Source organism: Callionymus lyra, unplaced genomic scaffold (assembly GCF_982586985.1).
Source record: "Callionymus lyra unplaced genomic scaffold, fCalLyr1.hap1.1 HAP1_SCAFFOLD_120, whole genome shotgun sequence".
NCBI classification, from domain to species: Eukaryota; Metazoa; Chordata; class Actinopteri; order Syngnathiformes; family Callionymidae; genus Callionymus; species Callionymus lyra.
This window is the reverse complement of record NW_028258600.1, coordinates 52,501-62,500: the sequence shown is the minus strand read 5'-3', so window position 1 is coordinate 62,500 and position 10,000 is coordinate 52,501. Positions and strand designations below refer to the sequence as shown.

Sequence of the window (10,000 nt, the reverse complement as noted above, 5' to 3'; positions counted from 1 at the left end):
GCTCTTTTTCCCCCTCTCCCAACCAGGGGCCTGGGGAGCCTCCTCCTGCGGGCATGGAGAACCAGGGGGCCTGGGGAGCCTCCTCCTGCGGGGATGGGGAACCAGGGGCCTGGGGGGCCTCCTCCTGCGGGGATGGAGAACCAGGGGGCCTGGGGAGCCTCCTCCTGCGGGGATGGGGAACCAGGGGGCCTGGGGAGCCTCCTCCTGCGGGGATGGGGAACCAGGGGGCCTGGGGAGCCTCCTCCTGCGGGGATGGAGAACCAGGGGGCCTGGGGAGCCTCCTCCTGCGGTCATGGAGAACCAGGGGGCCTGGGGAGCCTCCTCCTGCGGGCATGGAGAACCAGGGGCCTGGGGAGCCTCCTCCTGCGGGGATGGAGAACCAGGGGGCCTGGGGAGCCTCCTCCTGCGGGCATGGAGAACCAGGGGGCCTGGGGAGCCTCCTCCTGCGGGCATGGAGAACCAGGGGGCCTGGGGAGCCTCCTCCTGCGGGGATGGGGAACCAGGGGCCTGGGGAGCCTCCTCCTGCGGGGATGGAGAACCAAGGGGCCTGGGGAGCCTCCTCCTGCGGGCATGGAGAACATGGGGGCCTGGGGAGCCTCCTCCTGCGGGGATGGAGAACCAGGGGGCCTGGGGAGCCTCCTCCTGCGGGCATGGAGAACCAGGGGGCCTGGGGAGCCTCCTCCTGCGGGGATGGGGAACCAGGGGGCCTGGGGAGCCTCCTCCTGCGGGGATGGAGAACCAGGGGGCCTGGGGAGCCTCCTCCTGCGGGCATGGAGAACCAGGGGGCCTGGGGAGCCTCCTCCTGCGGGGATGGAGAACCAGGGCGCCTGGGGAGCCTCCTCCTGCGGGGATGGGGAACCAGGGGGCCTGGGGAGCCTCCTCCTGCGGGGATGGGGAACCAGGGGGCCTGGGGAGCCTCCTCCTGCGGGGATGGAGAACCAGGGGGCCTGGGGAGCCTCCTCCTGCGGTCATGGAGAACCAGGGGGCCTGGGGAGCCTCCTCCTGCGGGCATGGAGAACCAGGGGCCTGGGGAGCCTCCTCCTGCGGGGATGGAGAACCAGGGGGCCTGGGGAGCCTCCTCCTGCGGGCATGGAGAACCAGGGGGCCTGGGGAGCCTCCTCCTGCGGGCATGGAGAACCAGGGGGCCTGGGGAGCCTCCTCCTGCGGGGATGGGGAACCAGGGGCCTGGGGAGCCTCCTCCTGCGGGGATGGAGAACCAAGGGGCCTGGGGAGCCTCCTCCTGCGGGCATGGAGAACATGGGGGCCTGGGGAGCCTCCTCCTGCGGGGATGGAGAACCAGGGGGCCTGGGGAGCCTCCTCCTGCGGGCATGGAGAACCAGGGGGCCTGGGGAGCCTCCTCCTGCGGGGATGGGGAACCAGGGGGCCTGGGGAGCCTCCTCCTGCGGGGATGGAGAACCAGGGGGCCTGGGGAGCCTCCTCCTGCGGGCATGGAGAACCAGGGGGCCTGGGGAGCCTCCTCCTGCGGGGATGGAGAACCAGGGCGCCTGGGGAGCCTCCTCCTGCGGGGATGGAGAACCAGGGGCCTGGGGAGCCTCCTCCTGCGGGGATGGAGAACCAAGGGGCCTGGGGAGCCTCCTCCTGCGGGCATGGAGAACATGGGGGCCTGGGGAGCCTCCTCCTGCGGGGATGGAGAACCAGGGGGCCTGGGGAGCCTCCTCCTGCGGGGATGGGGAACCAGGGGGCCTGGGGAGCCTCCTCCTGCGGTGATGGGGAACCATGGGGCCTGGGGAGCCTCCTCCTGCGGGGATGGAGAACCAGGGGGCCTGGGGAGCCTCCTCCTGCGGGGATGGAGAACCAGGGCGCCTGGGGAGCCTACTCCTGCGGGGATGGAGAACCAAGGGGCCTGGGGAGCCTCCTCCTGCGGGCATGGAGAACATGGGGGCCTGGGGAGCCTCCTCCTGCGGGGATGGAGAACCAGGGGGCCTGGGGAGCCTCCTCCTGCGGGGATGGAGAACCAGGGGGCCTGGGGAGCCTCCTCCTGCGGGCATGGAGAACCAGGGGGCCTGGGGAGCCTCCTCCTGCGGGGATGGGGAACCAGGGGCCTGGGGAGCCTCCTCCTGCGGGCATGGAGAACCAGGGGGCCTGGGGAGCCTCCTCCTGCGGGGATGGGGAACCAGGGGGCCTGGGGAGCCTCCTCCTGCACCAGGGGGCCTGGGGAGCCTCCTCCTGCGGGGATGGGGAACCAGGGGGCCTGGGGAGCCTCCTCCTGCGGTGATGGGGAACCATGGGGCCTGGGGAGCCTCCTCCTGCGGGGATGGGGAACCAGGGGGCCTGGGGAGCCTCCTCCTGCGGGGATGGGGAACCAGGGGCCTGGGGAGCCTCCTCCTGCACCAGGGGGCCTGGGGAGCCTCCTCCTGCGGGGATGGGGAACCAGGGGGCCTGGGGAGCCTCCTCCTGCGGGGATGGGGAACCAGGGGCCTGGGGAACATTTTCAACACTTTGGGGCATTTCACAAGCGCTTCCCTCGCTTACGGCCACACCACCCTGAATGAGCCCGATCTCGTCTGATCTCGGAAGCCAAGCAGGGTCGGGCCCAGTTAGTACTTGGATGGGAGACCGCCTGGGAATACTGGGTGCTGTAAGCATTTTTTTTTGCCATTATTTGTGGGTAGAAAAGTGAGAAAAGTGACCTAAAATAGAACCGGGACTAGGCGGCAGTTCCCCCCACCAGGCGGCGGCATTTGGGGCATTATTTGTGGGTAAGAAAGTGAGAAAAGTGACCTAAAATAGAACCGGGACTAGGCGGCAGTTCCCCCCACCAGGCGGCGGCATTTGGGGCATTATTTGTGGGTCAGAAAGTGAGAAAAGTGACCTAAAATAGAACCGGGACTAGGCGGCAGTTCCCCCCACCAGGCGGCGGCATTTGGGGCATTATTTGTGGGTCAGAAAGTGAGAAAAGTGACCTAAAATAGAACCGGGACTAGGCGGCAGTTCCCCCCACCAGGCGGCGGCATTTGGGGCATTATTTGTGGGTCAGAAAGTGAGAAAAGTGACCTAAAATAGAACCGGGACTAGGCGGCAGTTCCCCCCACCAGGCGGCGGCATTTGGGGCATTATTTGTGGGTCAGAAAGTGAGAAAAGTGACCTAAAATAGAACCGGGACTAGGCGGCAGTTCCCCCCACCAGGCGGCGGCATTTGGGGCATTATTTGTGGGTCAGAAAGTGAGAAAAGTGACCTAAAATAGAACCGGGACTAGGCGGCAGTTCCCCCCACCAGGCGGCGGCATTTGGGGCATTATTTGTGGGTCAGAAAGTGAGAAAAGTGACCTAAAATAGAACCGGGACTAGGCGGCAGTTCCCCCCACCAGGCGGCGGCATTTGGGGCATTATTTGTGGGTCAGAAAGTGAGAAAAGTGACCTAAAATAGAACCGGGACTAGGCGGCAGTTCCCCCCACCAGGCGGCGGCATTTGGGGCATTATTTGTGGGTCAGAAAGTGAGAAAAGTGACCTAAAATAGAACCGGGACTAGGCGGCAGTTCCCCCCACCAGGCGGCGGCATTTGGGGCATTATTTGTGGGTCAGAAAGTGAGAAAAGTGACCTAAAATAGAACCGGGACTAGGCGGCAGTTCCCCCCACCAGGCGGCGGCATTTGGGGCATTATTTGTGGGTCAGAAAGTGAGAAAAGTGACCTAAAATAGAACCGGGACTAGGCGGCAGTTCCCCCCACCAGGCGGCGGCATTTGGGGCATTATTTGTGGGTCAGAAAGTGAGAAAAGTGACCTAAAATAGAACCGGGACTAGGCGGCAGTTCCCCCACCAGGTGGCGGCATTTGGGGACCCGTAGTGTGGGCAGAAAACTCACCAAAGTGACTTAAAATAGAACCGGTGCAGGCGGCATGTTCCCCCACCAGATGGCGGCATTTGGGGACCCGTAGTGTGGGCAGAAAACTCACCAAAGTGACTTAAAATAGAACCGGTGCAGGCGGCATGTTCCCCCACCAGATGGCGGCATTTGGGGACCCGTAGTGTGGGTAGAAAACTCACCAAAGTGACTTAAAATAGAACCGGTGCAGGCGGCATGTTCCCCCACCAGATGGCGGCATTTGGGGACCCGTAGTGTGGGTAGAAAACTCACCAAAGTGACTTAAAATAGAACCGGTGCAGGCGGCATGTTCCCCCACCAGATGGCGGCATTTGGGGAGCCGTAGTGTGGGCAGAAAACTCACCAAAGTGACTTAAAATAGAACCGGTGCAGGCGGCATGTTCCCCCACCAGATGGCGGCATTTGGGGAGCCGTAGTGTGGGCAGAAAACTCACCAAAGTGACTTAAAATAGAACCGGTGCAGGCGGCATGTTCCCCCACCAGATGGCGGCATTTGGGGACCCGTAGTGTGGGCAGAAAACTCACCAAAGTGACTTAAAATAGAACCGGTGCAGGCGGCATGTTCCCCCACCAGATGGCGGCATTTGGGGAGCCGTAGTGTGGGCAGAAAACGCACCAAAGTGACTTAAAATAGAACCGGTGCAGGCGGCATGTTCCCCCACCAGATGGCGGCATTTGGGGACCCGTAGTGTGGGCAGAAAACTCACCAAAGTGACTTAAAATAGAACCGGTGCAGGCGGCATGTTCCCCCACCAGATGGCGGCATTTGGGGACCTGCAGTGTGGGTAGAAAACTCACCAAAGTGTCCTAAAATAGAACCGGGACCAGGGGGCCTCTTCCCCCACCAGGTGGCGGGCTTGGGGGGCTTGGTTTCCGGGTAGAAAACTCACCAAAGTGTCCTAAAATAGAACCGGGACCAGGGGGCATGCTCCCCCACCAGGCGGCGGGCTTGGGGGGCTTGGTTTGCGGGTAGAAAACTCACCAAAGTGTCCTAAAATAGAACCAGGACCAGGGGGCATGTTCCCCCACCAGGCGGCGGGCTTGGGGGGCTTGGTTTGCGGGTAGAAAACTCACCAAAGTGTCCTAAAATAGAACCGGGACCAGGGGGCCTCTTCCCCCACCAGGCGGCGGGCTTGGGGGGCTTGGTTTGCGGGTAGAAAACTCACCAAAGTGACCTAAAATAGAACCGGGCTAGGCGGCATGTTCCCCCACCAGGCGGCGGGCTTGGGGGGCTTGGTTTGCGGGTAGAAAACTCACCAAAGTGTCCTAAAATAGAACCGGGACCAGGGGGCATGTTCCCCCACCAGGCGGCGGGCTTGGGGGGCTTGGTTTGCGGGTAGAAAACTCACCAAAGTGTCCTAAAATAGAACCGGGACCAGGGGGCATCTTCCCCCACCAGGCGGCGGGCTTGGGGGGCTTGGTTTGCGGGTAGAAAACTCACCAAAGTGTCCTAAAATAGAACCGGGACCAGGGGGCATCTTCCCCCACCAGGCGGCGGGCTTGGGGGGCTTGGTTTGCGGGTAGAAAACTCACCAAAGTGTCCTAAAATAGAACCGGGACCAGGGGGCCTCTTCCCCCACCAGGCGGCGGGCTTGGGGGGCTTGGTTTGCGGGTAGAAAACTCACCAAAGTGACCTAAAATAGAACCGGGCCAGGCGGCATGCTCCCCCACCAGGCGGCGGGCTTGGGGGGCTTGGTTTGCGGGTAGAAAACTCACCAAAGTATCGGCAAAATAGAACCAGGGAAGGGGGGGATGTCGGTCACAAGGTGCCCGAGTCAGAGAACCAGGAAAACGGACATAAATCCAGAAAACCTCGGTGTCTGACTGCTCCTCAAAAAGTGGTCTTTTTGATGTCACGAGCGCAACCACCTAGAGGTTAATGGGGAGGGATGGTGTGAGCGCAAACGGATTTTTCCTAAGTGTGACTGCTCCTCAAAAAGTGGTCTTTTTGATGTCACGAGCGCAACCACCTAGAGGTTAATGGGGAGGGATGGTGTGAGCGCAAACGGATTTTTCCTAAGTGTGACTGCTCCTCAAAAAGTGGTCTTTTTGATGTCACGAGCGCAACCACCTAGAGGTTAATAGGGAGCGAGTACAACAGGGGAGGGAGTGAATGGGCTCGGACTGTGGCCGAGCCTGGTGCCTCAAAATCGGACAAGGTTGGACTGGAAGCCCGCTGAGAACTCTGGTTCTTTTGCCAGACGAAACGAATTTTTTCCGAGTGTGACTGCTCTGCAAAAAGTGGTCTTTTTGATGTCACGAGCGCAACCACCTAGAGGTTAATGGGGAGGGAGTGGAAAAAACGACAAAGTGTTGAGCTCCGGACCGGGATGGCGGGCGACTCGAGCGGTCATGCCCGACTTTGAGACACTTTGTCGCGGTCATGCGAGCGACCTCCACTGCTCCCCGGAGGTGCCCCGGACCGGGTTGGCGGGTGACTCGAGCGGTCCTGCCCGACTTTGAGACCCTTTGTCGCGGTCATGCGGGCGTCCTCCGCCGGTCCCCGGAGGTGCCCCGGACCGGGTTGGCGGGTGACTCGAGCGGTCATGCCCGACTTTGAGACACTTTGTCGCGGTCATGCGGGCGACCTCCGCCGGTCCCTGGAGGTGCCCCGGACCGGGTTGGCGGGTGACTCGAGCGGTCGTGCCCGACTTTGAGACACTTTGTCGCGGTCATGCGGGCGTCCTCCGCCGGTCCCTGGAGGTGCCCCGGACCGGGTTGGCGGGTGACTCGAGCGGTCGTGCCCGACTTTGAGACACTTTGTCGCGGTCATGCGGGCGTCCTCCGCCGGTCCCTGGAGGTGCCCCGGACCGGGTTGGCGGGTGACTCGAGCAGTCATGCCCGACTTTGAGACACTTTGTCGCGGTCATGCGGGCGTCCTCCGCCGGTCCCTGGAGGTGCCCCGGACCGGGTTGGCGGGTGACTCGAGCGGTCATGCCCGACTTTGAGACACTTTGTCGCGGTCATGCGGGCGTCCTCCGCCGGTCCCTGGAGGTGCCCCGGACCGGGTTGGCGGGTGACTCGAGCGGTCGTGCCCGACTTTGAGACACTTTGTCGCGGTCATGCGGGCGTCCTCCGCCGGTCCCTGGAGGTGCCCCGGACCGGGTTGGCGGGTGACTCGAGCGGTTGTGCCCGACTTTGAGACACTTTGTCGCGGTCATGCGGGCCTCCTCCGCCGGTCCCTGGAGGTGCCCCGGACCGGGTTGGCGGGTGACTCGAACGGTCATGACCGACTTTGAGACACTTTGTCGCGGTCATGCGGGCGTCCTCCGCCGGTCCCTGGAGGTGCCCCGGACCGGGTTGGCGGGTGACTCGAGCGGTCGTGCCCGACTTTGAGACACTTTGTCGCGGTCATGCGGGCGTCCTCCGCCGGTCCCTGGAGGTGCCCCGGACCGGGTTGGCGGGTGACTCGAGCGGTCCTGCCCGACTTTGAGACACTTTGTCGCGGTCATGCGGGCGTCCTCCGCCGGTCCCTGGAGGTGCCCCGGACCGGGTTGGCGGGTGACTCGAGCGGTCGTGCCCGACTTTGAGACACTTTGTCGCGGTCATGCGGGCGTCCTCCGCCGGTCCCTGGAGGTGCCCCGGACCGGGTTGGCGGGTGACTCGAGCGGTCGTGCCCGACTTTGAGACACTTTGTCGCGGTCATGCGGGCGTCCTCCGCCGGTCCCTGGAGGTGCCCCGGACCGGGTTGGCGGGTGACTCGAGCGGTCGTGCCCGACTTTGAGACACTTTGTCGCGGTCATGCGGGCGTCCTCCGCCGGTCCCTGGAGGTGCCCCGGACCGGGTTGGCGGGTGACTCGAGCGGTCATGCCCGACTTTGAGACACTTTGCCGCGGTCATGCGGGCGACCTCCGCCGGTCCCTGGAGGTGCCCCGGACCGGGTTGGCGGGTGACTCGAGCGGTCGTGCCCGACTTTGAGACACTTTGCCGCGGTCATGCGGGCGACCTCCGCCGGTCCCTGGATGGCGGGCTCCAGTGAGGTCGGCGGGGGAAGGCTCGGGCTGAGGCCGACTTCGGTGCCTCAAAGTCGGACAAGGTTGGATTGGAAGTCCGCTGTGTTGAGGACCAGTGGCATTCGGCGGTGGAACGCTCAGAACTTGGCCGACATCGGTGCCTCAACGTCGGACAAGGTTGGAGTGGATGACCGCTGATAACTCTGGTTCTTTTGCCAGACGAAAGAAATTTTTCCCGAGTGTGACTGCTCTGAAAAAAGTGGTCTTTTTGATGTCACGAGCGCAACCACCTAGAGGTTAATAGGGAGGCACCATAACAGGAGAGGGAGTGAAAAGGCTCGGACGGTGGCCGAGCCTGGTGCCTCAAAATCGGACAAGGTTGGAGTGGATGACCGCTGAAAACTCTGGTTCTTTTGCCAGACGAAAGAAATTTTTCCCGAGTGTGACTGCTCTGCAAAAAGTGGTCTTTTTGATGTCACGAGCGCAACCACCTAGAGGTTAATAGGGAGGCACCATAACAGGAGAGGGAGTGAAAAGGCTCGGAGGGTGGCCGAGCCTGGTGCCTCAAAATCGGACAAGGTTGGAGTGGATGACCGCTGAAAACTCTGGTTCTTTTGCCAGACGAAAGAAATTTTTTCCGAGTGTGACTGCTCTGCAAAAAGTGGTATTTTTGATGTCACGAGCGCAACCACCTAGAGGTTAATAGGGAGGCACCATAACAGGAGAGGGAGTGAAAAGGCTCGGAGGGTGGCCGAGCCTGGTGCCTCAAAATCGGACAAGGTTGGAGTGGATGACCGCTGAAAACTCTGGTTCTTTTGCCAGACGAAAGAAATTTTTCCCGAGTGTGACTGCTCTGAAAAAAGTGGTCTTTTTGATGTCACGAGCGCAACCACCTAGAGGTTAATAGGGAGGCACCATAACAGGAGAGGGAGTGAAAAGGCTCGGAGGGTGGCCGAGCCTGGTGCCTCAAAATCGGACAAGGTTGGAGTGGATGACCGCTGAACACTCTGGTTCTTTTGCCAGACGAAAGAAATTTTTTCCGAGTGTGACTGCTCTGCAAAAAGTGGTCTTTTTGATGTCACGAGCGCAACCACCTAGAGGTTAATAGGGAGGCACCATAACAGGAGAGGGAGTGAAAAGGCTCGGACGGTGGCCGAGCCTGGTGCCTCAAAATCGGACAAGGTTGGAGTGGATGACCGCTGAAAACTCTGGTTCTTTTGCCAGACGAAAGAAATTTTTTCCGAGTGTGACTGCTCTGCAAAAAGTGGTCTTTTTGATGTCACGAGCGCAACCACCTAGAGGTTAATAGGGAGGCACCATAACAGGAGAGGGAGTGAAAAGGCTCGGAGGGTGGCCGAGCCTGGTGCCTCAAAGTCGGACAAGGTTGGAGTGGATGACCGCTGAGAACTCTGGTTCTTTTGCCTGACGAAAGAAATTTTTTCCGAGTGTGACTGCTCTGCAAAAAGTGGTCTTTTTGATGTCACGAGCGCAACCACCTAGAGGTTAATAGGGAGGCACCATAACAGGAGAGGGAGTGAAAAGGCTCGGAGGGTGGCCGAGCCTGGTGCCTCAAAATCGGACAAGGTTGGAGTGGATGACCGCTGAAAACTCTGGTTCTTTTGCCTGACGAAAGAAATTTTTTCCGAGTGTGACTGCTCTGCAAAAAGTGGTCTTTTTGATGTCACGAGCGCAACCACCTAGAGGTTAATAGGGAGGCACCATAACAGGAGAGGGAGTGAAAAGGCTCGGAGGGTGGCCGAGCCTGGTGCCTCAAAGTCGGACAAGGTTGGAGTGGATGGCCGCGGAGAACTCTGGTTCTTTTGCCTGACGAAAGAAATTTTTTCCGAGTGTGACTGCTCCTCAAAAAGTGGTCTTTTTGATGTCACGAGCGCAACCACCTAGAGGTTAATAGGGAGGCACCATAACAGGAGAGGGAGTGAAAAGGCTCGGAGGGTGGCCGAGCCTGGTGCCTCAAAATCGGACAAGGTTGGAGTGGATGGCCGCGGAGAACTCTGGTTCTTTTGCCTGACGAAAGAAATTTTTTCCGAGTGTGACTGCTCTGCAAAAAGTGGTCTTTTTGATGTCACGAGCGCAACCACCTAGAGGTTAATAGGGAGGCACCATAACAGGAGAGGGAAGGAAAAGGCTCGGAGGGTGGCCGAGCCTGGTGCCTCAAAGTCGGACAAGGTTGGAGTGGATGG

General features: G+C 60.9%; 1 non-coding gene across 1 annotated transcript; it reads left to right on the top strand.

The window, feature by feature from the left end:
- The first annotated feature begins 2,487 nt into the window (after nucleotides 1-2,487).
- On the top strand, nucleotides 2,488-2,606 carry LOC148058284 (5S ribosomal RNA). Its single transcript, XR_015709995.1, has one exon. It is a non-coding gene; the product is annotated as a 5S ribosomal RNA (ribosomal RNA).
- Nucleotides 2,607-10,000: the final 7,394 nt, after the last annotated feature.